The following is a 9,892-nucleotide window of genomic DNA, read 5'->3' as shown; positions in this document are numbered from 1 at the left end:
TTGTCACCAGTAATTCAGTGATTCTTACTCACAGCAAATGCGTGGACGCAAGGGGGCGTTCAGGTCAGCACCTGGTGACACCACCCCTTGCTGCCGTCATGGAAGGGATTACACAAGTCGTCGGATGTTTGTTTGGTAAATTCTTCACCATTCCCCCTGCAACGCGTTGACAAGTCCTGCAAGTGTCTGAGGACGAGTGTGACGTTTACGGACGCGTCGATCAAGTTCGCCCCATAGACGTTTGATCGGGTTTAGATCTAGCGAGTGAGTGAGCGAGTTTAGTTTTACGCCACACTCAGCAATATTCGAGCTATATGGCGGCGCTCTGCAAATAATTTAGTCTGAACCAGACAATCCACTGATCAACAGCACGAGCATCGATCTGCACAATTGGGAACCGATGACATGTGTCAACCAAGTCAGCGAGCCTAACCACCCGATCCCGTTAGTCGCCTCTTACGAACTGCTGGAAACGCCTATGCGTTTCTTCTTTTGAAGAGTGTAAATTAATTCAGTTGGTTTGTTTTGGTTTTTTTTATCTAGAACACAATATTCCTTTTGAGCCAAAAGGGGCAGAAAAAGAGTGACCACTCCCGCTCAGGACCGAGTCACCCGGCTTTTTACCTACGTCACCGATTTGCTACAGCAACGGACACAGCAGGACAGGTGCCTGTTCTTCACAGAATTCCGACCACACCATCAGAAATCATATTTACCAAAGGTTTGCACATGTGCTGGCACGCCTACACGGACAACAACGTGTCCAGTGGTGCAACAGGGTACTGGGATGGAGCCTGGAGAACGCATGGAACGCATTTGGTTCAGCGAGGACCCCCTGCGACGACGGGGTGTGAGACAACGTGTTTATCAACGTCAACACGAACGTTTTGTGCAGAGGAGCACTCTACAGGGGACAGATTTGGTAGAGAGAGGGTCATGGTGTAGGAAGCCATGTTTCTGCATGGGTAGATCAGAGCCAGTGGTAGTTCAAGGCAATCTTACATTGAGTGAGTGAGTTAAAATTTAAAGTCACATCGGCAGTATTTCAGCCACATCGTGACTAAGAAAGTTGTACATATATAAATGAATTAAAAGAAAGTTAGCAAATATACTTACCTGTCTGCAAAGGACAGTAAAATAACTAGATTATCACAGAAATACATTTAAAACAAGTAATTAAATCTAAAATACTTTAACTATAAATGACAAGACAATAGAAAAGATCGCCAACAACTGAAGGTAGATCACCATACTAGGGTCCATGGGGACTTACAATACCTTTGTTTCCTGCATGGACCCTAGCTGGATTTACACCATTCCTTCAGCTATGGGCAATTTTAGATAATCTAGCCATAAATAAAAATAACATATATGCTACGATTAAAAATAGCAATCTTATGGCAAATCGCTAAATCGGCGAAATCCTGCGACCTCACGTCCTTCGAATTTTTAAGCGCCAGATGGAACGGTTTTAACACGATAAATCTCGACTCCACACTCTTCGTGTAACAGGTGCCTATTTCGCTAATGCAAACGTCGATGTCCTTCCCTGGCCTTCCAAGCTGCTAGGTCTGAGACCCGTGAAGGTCCGGGTTAGAACTGATCTTCAATGTTCAGTAACCCATGCTTATCGTAAGAGGCGACTAACGGGATCGCACTACCATTATTGAGTAAATAAGTTGCTTCAGTCTGCTTCAGTTTGGTTGTATGAAACTGAAGCAACTTATTAACTCAATAATGGTAGTGCACATTCATACTTCCACAGGTGATAAGATCTAGGAGTAACATGGTAACACTACAGACACAAAGAGTGTCATGGTTCAGCAGGCGCACTTTTGAAGAAAGTACCATTTGGTTTCTCATTAGCTCGGTCACAATTACAGTGTTTCGAGCACTGGTCGTTGAAAGTAGCAAGTTGTCATTGTAGTAACCGTTACGTCCTTGCTAATGCAGATAAAGCGTCGTTAATTTGAAAATAATTACAAAAGCCAAAATGGTCACATCTAAGGTAACATTGATGTTCACGGGCAAAGTGTAGAAAATAATTGAAACATCGGAATTATCCGGTTTTCGAACCAGGGGACACAACAAAGGGATACCGTTGCCTAACAGATGAGTTAGTATATGTCTGGTTGAAACTTTAAAATCGCTGCCCAAAGTCCAACTCATTACCACAGGTTTGCATTTGGGGCATAAAAGGAAATGTAAATCTATTTTGAATTTTACCCCTACCAGACAAATAACAGGTGCGTTTAAGCAGTCACTTATGTGTGAAGTGAAGCATGACTAGCGCTCTTTTCGTCATATATCATTCTCCTATTGGCTACGAATGAAATGGACCCACAGTGCATAAAACTCACTCTGCCGGGATTCATCATTCAACGTTAGTTGTGAGTGAGTGAGTTAATATTTAGCGTCACATCGGCAATGTTTCAGTCATATCGTGACGAGAACAAGTTTGACTCTGATAAAGAAAATAAGTACATTATAAAACCTATCATCAAAGGAAAGTAAAATAACTAGATTATCACAGTTAAATTAAAACGAGTATGTTAAGTTAAAACAAATAACACTTTTTGGACAATACAATATAAAAAAAAACCTACTGAACAGTTCATCATGAAGATGGATTGTCAGATGATGTTCTCACGTATAGGTCAGGCCAGGTCACACGGAGATCAAAGCAATGATTCAACATTTTATAATGTGGTACAGATCACACAATGTCCGTGAGAGTTATAGTCTATCATGACCACCTGATAGTATTGTTTCTTGCATAGTGGCCCATATATATGTATCGGTAAAGATTCGCAGAGCGTATTGCCTCCAATTGAGATAGTAACACCTTCATTCTCTCTCTGACTTGAGAGTATCAGAGTATCTTTCTCCTGGTTTATTGTGAATGTAAAGGAACCCTTAGCACAATACCTGGAAGGAGCTGGCGTCTAACATCAATAATAGTGGCCTGTGTGTTCACTTGGTAACCAGCTGGCTTGTCATTACATCTACACATATGACTTCGGCAACCGGTCGGAAGAGGAAGCTATTAAGACTCTTGAACATATGTACCCGTGAAGTTCCAGGCTTATATTGATCTTCAGCAACTCATGCCTGTTGTAAGACTAGACTAACGGGATCGGGTGGTCAGGCTTGCTGTCTTGGTTGACACATATCATGGTATCAGCAAATTGCGTAGATCAATGCTCATGATGTTGATTACTGGATTGCCTGGTCCAAACAAATATTTACAGACCGTCGCCATATAGATTGAATATTGCTGGGTGTGGCGTTAAAGAACAAACAAAAAACATCTAGATATGAACTGGGAACAAAATCAATACAAAGTAAACATCACCATTTTGTCCGGCGGGGCGGTGGGGTAGCCTAGCGGTTACAGCGTTGGCTCGTCACACCGAAGACCCTGGTTAGATTCCCCACATGGGTACAATGTGTGAAGCCCATTTCTGGTGGCCCCCGCCGTGATATTGCTGGAATATTGCTAACAGCGTCGCAAAACTAAACTCACTCGATTAGATAAGGCTTTCCCGAAGTTCAAATCCAGCTTGTTATATTCATAGTGGGAACTGTTGGATTTATCACCTTCATGACTGTACACAGGACATTTCATCTTCAAATGCTGGGAACCTTCCACATACATGGCTCGTGTCCAGATGTACTAAAGTATATGGTGGTTGGTTCCTAGGCAACACGGAATATCTCAAAGAAAGAGGAAGATGCAATTGAAGCATTTTTACTACAAAGCCTCTCCGCTGAAAAATGGAAGCAATTACTTCGAATGGACGGATAAAAGATGCGGAAACCTGAGCTACTATCCATGGAAGTCAAGAGACAAAATGGCTGACTGGACCAGAGCATTGTGTAACCCCAGGGGAAGTAATCCGTGTTGCTATAACAACAAGTGTCAGATGAAAACGACTAAAGAATGTGTTTGTAAGAACTGTTATGACCTTCTACCACAGATACATGCTGAATTATCAGATTGGATTCCCGACAACGCCAGGTAATATCGTAGGATTAAATCATACATACTTCTGCTTTTAACGTTTTGTCAAATATACAAGTGCCAATGCTGTAACCTAGATATAGTGCCCCGTTTGTGTGTGAACATGACAACTACTTCTTAGTAAGAATACATGACACGTTTTATGGATAACAACTTATTTTTATTCTTTACACGACGTTTCGGAGCTAGTTCTTCCTCATTCATCGGTGAATGCTGAGTCAGTACAGAGAGTGAATATATACAGATTAAACCTACATCTTAGTATGTGTGTCACATTCCCAGACGTTATGAATTCGTGAAATGTCGTTTGGAGAATACGATGATATACCTTTGTTCAAATTGACCTGTTATATTGAAAATTCAATGTATATAACTGTAACGTATATAAAGTATCCTATATGACGGCTCAGGTATATGATGGTGGTCTGTAAATAATCTAGTCTGGAGCTGAAAATCTAATGATGAGCTTCGATCAAAGCAAACGCGATACGATGACACGTGTCAACCAAGACAGCGAGCCTGACCACCAGGCCCCGATTTCTCAAAACAAACTTAAGTCTGAGTTTTGACTTAAGTCTGAATTTTTACTCAAATTTGAGAAAACGCAGGAAAATGCATTTCCCAGAATAAACTGAAATCAATATTAAACTCAAACTTAGTAGACAATTTGAGTTTGGTGGATAGATTACTTAAGTTCTTTGGGCTTTTCTAATTTTAAAAATAGAGTTGAGTTAAAAATTCAGCTGTTTCAAATTGTCAAACTCAGTTTGAAATTTGAGTAACAACTTAAGTTTGTTTCGAGAAATCAGGGCCAGATCTCGTTTGTTGGCTCTTAGGACAACAAGGGTTGCTGAAGATCAGTTCTAAGCAAGATATTCAGGAGTTCAAATAAATCACGATCTTGCTGTTTTATTGCTTGGTCTTTTTGTTGTCAGATGTCAAGTGGAAACCTTTGCCTCCAAAGCTGCCTGTGACCTGCACCAGGGAGGCACGTACAACTTCTATAGGGACTCCCTTGTCAAAATGGTGTTCTTAGCCCTCATCATCACGCTAAAGGAAAATACTTAAGTACCTGCTTATCTCCGGAGATAAGCAGGTACTTAAGTATTTTCCTTCCAGTGGTTCAATAGTGATAATAACGTCACGATTTAAAACTGAAATTAAAAAAACCGTCGTTGCTAAAGAAAAAAAAAGAGGCTGACCTATTCTCAGTCCTGAGAGATTTCATTTAACTGAAAGACATGACAAGTATGTATAATGTATACCTACATGTCGAGTATACTGAAATATTTAGATAACTTAATTAGTCCATCAACCTACATTTTTTGTTTTACTTTGGGCCAAATGAATAACCTGCTTTATAGAAAATTACCTTTAGGTTATGTTTAGAATAAAAGTAGAATGAAGTCTGGCAGTTTAAATTGTTGAGGAAAAGGTGGCCACAAGACACATTGTTGTTTCTTTATAATCAAAATAGATCACTTCGACCAGACGCACCTTATATTGTTTGTTAATCAATACCAGAGGTTATACATACGGGCAAACAGAAAGTTCTTTTGTGACACAGTATTGTTTAATGACAACGTAATTGACTGTTTTCAGATATTAAGAGAAAATGTTCTGGAATGTATGTCTTTCCATCACGCAACTCCGTCGTTATCCACAGAGTTTGGACATCCCTAAGATGAAAAAGGACATCAAACTGGACATCAACACGCAACATAGGAGTGCAAATAACAGACGTTTACTTGACGAAGACAAAGACGAGACTGAATACAACTGAGAAACAATCACACGACACAGTTGACGAGTCCACGTGCAGGCGCACGCTATTGATGAATCGTTCGTGCGATGCTGTCCAAATACTGGGAACAACCTCACAAAACAGATTGTGGGAAAACCAAAATCTATCATCTTCTGCAGTGCAGGTTCCTGGGAACACTTACATGTTACTGCAGTGAGAAAGTATGACTTGGAGTGAGTGAGTGAGTGAGTTAATATTTAACGTCACATCGGCATTATTTCAGTCATATCGTGACGAGAACAAATTATAATTATATTGAAGATCAATAAAGTCAGAGATTAAAAACCTGTTGACGTATGGCTTGGAGGTGACCTCCTTAAGAGCGAAGAACACCTGGCCAAAACTGATATTGTCAGGTTTTCATTACTTTGGCCTCTTCTACAGACAAGTTACACCAATATCAGATAATAAACACGCAGAAAACCTTCAACATGTATATGAAGGACCTTGTAGAAGCGTCCAACGTCCCTGTATTCGATACCTTCAATATGACGAAAGGAGTGTGGATGGTGTGCACTATTGTCCTGGGGTCAACTTTGTTAAAGCTCGGATTTTCTTGCACTACAAGCTGGAGCCACAGCATCAAGGAAAGAGGTAATGACATGGGGACATTGCCTTATAATGGTCTGTACAACATCGACTTGATACTGTAACACAGGTTCATTCAGAGGAGCTCATATTTGTATTAGACTGTGTTGAATATTCCATCACAAGGGATAAGTATTTCAATGTCAAAACATTGAAGGATCTTTTTTATAATGTTAGTTATCATTTAATAGTTGAGTTTTTAAAAGAATTAGACTTGTTGGCTGATCTGTAAATAGCTAAATATTTTATTATTGGTAGTTTAGATTAGAAATTCAGATTGTTAATGGCTGTACCCTCAAAGGGGGTTGAAGTAGCGTAAGAATATTGTCCTCCTGAGAGGGTACATAAGCCCCAAAACTTTCAAAGTAAAATATAAATTATCACATTTTAAACGTAGTATTTTTGTTATTTTAACTGTTGGCTAAATTTTCCTACAATCGCCAGCGGCTGAAGGGATGGTGTAAATCCACCTAGGACCCATGCAGGTAGCAAAAGAAATGTAAGTCCCCATGGTTCCTAGTATGGTGATCTACCTTTAGTTGTTGGCGATCTATAGCCCAATTTACCATTGTATTGTCCAACACTAGTTTTGTACTTTGAAAGATATATGCTAGCTAGTTTTAACTCAATCTGTGATAATCTTGTGGTTTTACTGTCCTTTGCTGACAGGGTTTTATATATTATATGTATGTATTATGAATGTAGAACTAGTTTTAGTCACGATATGGCTGAAATATTGCCGATGTGACTTTAAATCTTAACTCACTCACTCACTCACTCATATTTGTATTAGCATTGCCTATACTATTCCTGAACAATCAGTTTTCTCATTTTCCATTACTACTTAAGACAGGTTACAATCCCGTGGTATAGATTAAAAGTCAGCTAAAGGAATTTGTTTACACCTTTTTCTTCTCAATATGCAGGTGCCTTGAGTCTGTAAATAATCGAGTTTTCGCCAGACAGTCCAGTGATCAACACCATGAGGAAGAGAGAGGACCGACCACAAACCTAAAATATCTACTAAAGTCGAGAGAAATAGGGAGAGGCACAACGAAGGGCTTTTGCAGCATCCGTCTTTCGTCATCTCTTTCACCACCTTATTTAACTTCAAGGAGATAAATGTCTTTCTTCACGCCATTAAAAGACAGCTAAGTTAAAAACTTTTGTGAGCATGTTTGAAAAGCTCCATTTAGATATGATTAGGAAATTAAGACGAATGGTTTAAGAACCGTGACATCTGCTTGGCCAACTGGTATCTTTCTGTAAGCATCCAACGGGTCATTTGACTTAGAGTGAGTGAGTGAGTTAATATTTAACGTCACATTGGCAATATCTCAGCAATATTGTGACGAGAACAATTTATACAATAAAAGGTGAAAACATTTGGAAGATTGAAACCTGTCGACGATGGACAGTAAAAATACTAGAGATCACAGATATGAATATAAAACTAGCGAGCAAAGCTAAAAAATTCCAATTAAAGAAGACACTACAGTATAAAACACAGGCTATAGATCGCCAACAACTGAAGGTAGATCACCATACTAGGAACCATGGGGACTTACATTACTTTTGCTACCTGCATGGATCTTAGCTGGATTTACACCGTCCCTTCAGCCGCTGGCGATTGTAGGACAATTTAGCCAATAGTTAAAATAACACAGATACTACGATTAAAAAAAATGTGATAATTTATATTTTACTTTGAAAGTTTTGGGACTTACGTACCCTCTCAGGAGGACTATAATTTTACGGTACTTTAACCCCCTTTGAGGGTACAGCCACTAACAGTCTAATTTACTAATTTAAACTACCAATGATTAAAATATATCTATCTACTGAACATATTATTCAAAATGCATCTATTCAATCAATTCATTTGCCTTTGAAGACACATACTTTCTATGACATGACCGACATTATGATTAGATTACAAAGAAATAAGAAGGCGTGATTAGATGTACCAGAGAATCAGTAGAAACAAGGGAGCCGGCGTCCACCAGAATCAGATTATCCAGGAAGCAAGAGGAACAATTCTTGACAACCTATTGCAGGCGATTTTATACATGTTACCATGCTTTAGTGATAGAGGCTACAAGATGGTTGTAAATAGCATTACCGTGACAGCCACATATATTCATTATGAGCAACACTATCACCGTTTCTAGAAACGGCAGAATTTTATCTGTATTCAATGTTCACATTTCTGAGAAGGCTCGCATTTAGTAACACCAAGTGGTCCGCCCAGAACTGCGAAAGCAGGCACGTAGTAACATGCTATCCCAGTCGTCTGCTCGTGTTCTTTATTTGCTCTCAGCCAGTAGTTGGTCTTAAACTTCACTCTGTCTCGGTCGCCTGTAGTCATCTCTTCATACTCCACCACAACCTGAAACACGGCAATAACACTGAACTCAACAACAAGTATTATCTTGCCTCTCACAGAAATGTCGTTTTCTGATTGGCTGAGTGCTCTTCTATAATTTTAATGTACCCCGCTTAAAAGCGAGGAACATTTTCTATGTATCCCGCTCGGAATGCCGAACTCATTTGGTACCTCGTTGTAGTAATTCTTTATCTCGAATAAAATTGAATCACATATGATCTATGGAAATTACTGATGTTTTGCGAATGCAAATAGATGAAAGGGAGATAACTCTAATTTATTTTTTCTTGTCGTCTGGTACTCAATACTATGATCCGATACCCGTGATTCGAACAGTTCAGAATTACCACTGAGGTGCTCGGTAAGATAAATACATTGTTCCCTGGTCTCGAGGGGGACATGGGCTGATGTACCCTCGATGTTGCTTTATGTTCCCTGGGCCCTTATATACCAAAGGATAGAGCAACATGTCTTTGTCAGTTTAAACCTGCATCTTTGGCCTCTGTCAATATGTCATCTGCTTTAGTTGAAACCCATAACCATCAGTATTGCTCAGGTTGAGTCTGTGTAACAAATATCACAAGTATTTGCTGCACAAAGGGTTCACGATGGTGGATTTCAATCACTGCCATATCGTCCCCAATGAGGTACACAGTTCTTCCTACATATGGGTCAGGCAATGTGCCAAAATCAAAATACTCACTTAGCCTCACAGTAATAGGAGGTGTCATCTATTATTATGAAAAAAAAGAGGAACACATGAAAGTATTCCTTTATTCTTTTCCAGCTTTCTTCACAAGGCATGTATTGCACTTTGTGTAAATGCTTGAAATACGTAAAGGAAATGTGTTCCCTTATTCATTTCCATGAGTATATATTCCACCTTCTCGTCGCTGTTCAGCTAGGATAGTGCCGATACGATGTTTAGTCTGATTCCTTTCACACTTATATATTCACAAACTTTATAACTCACGTATGCAACGAACCAGTCATCCCTATGGCAGGGATTAGTAAATGCAAGAGCAATGGCTCTCAGTCCACAGACAGAATCGCCAACAAACTGAAAGAAAACATTTGTTGAAATGAGACA

This window comes from Haliotis rubra, unplaced genomic scaffold (assembly GCF_003918875.1).
Source record: "Haliotis rubra isolate DU_JTF1 unplaced genomic scaffold, ASM391887v1 Scf1353, whole genome shotgun sequence".
Lineage (NCBI taxonomy): Eukaryota > Metazoa > Mollusca > Gastropoda > Lepetellida > Haliotidae > Haliotis > Haliotis rubra.
This window is presented reverse-complemented; position numbering follows the sequence as displayed.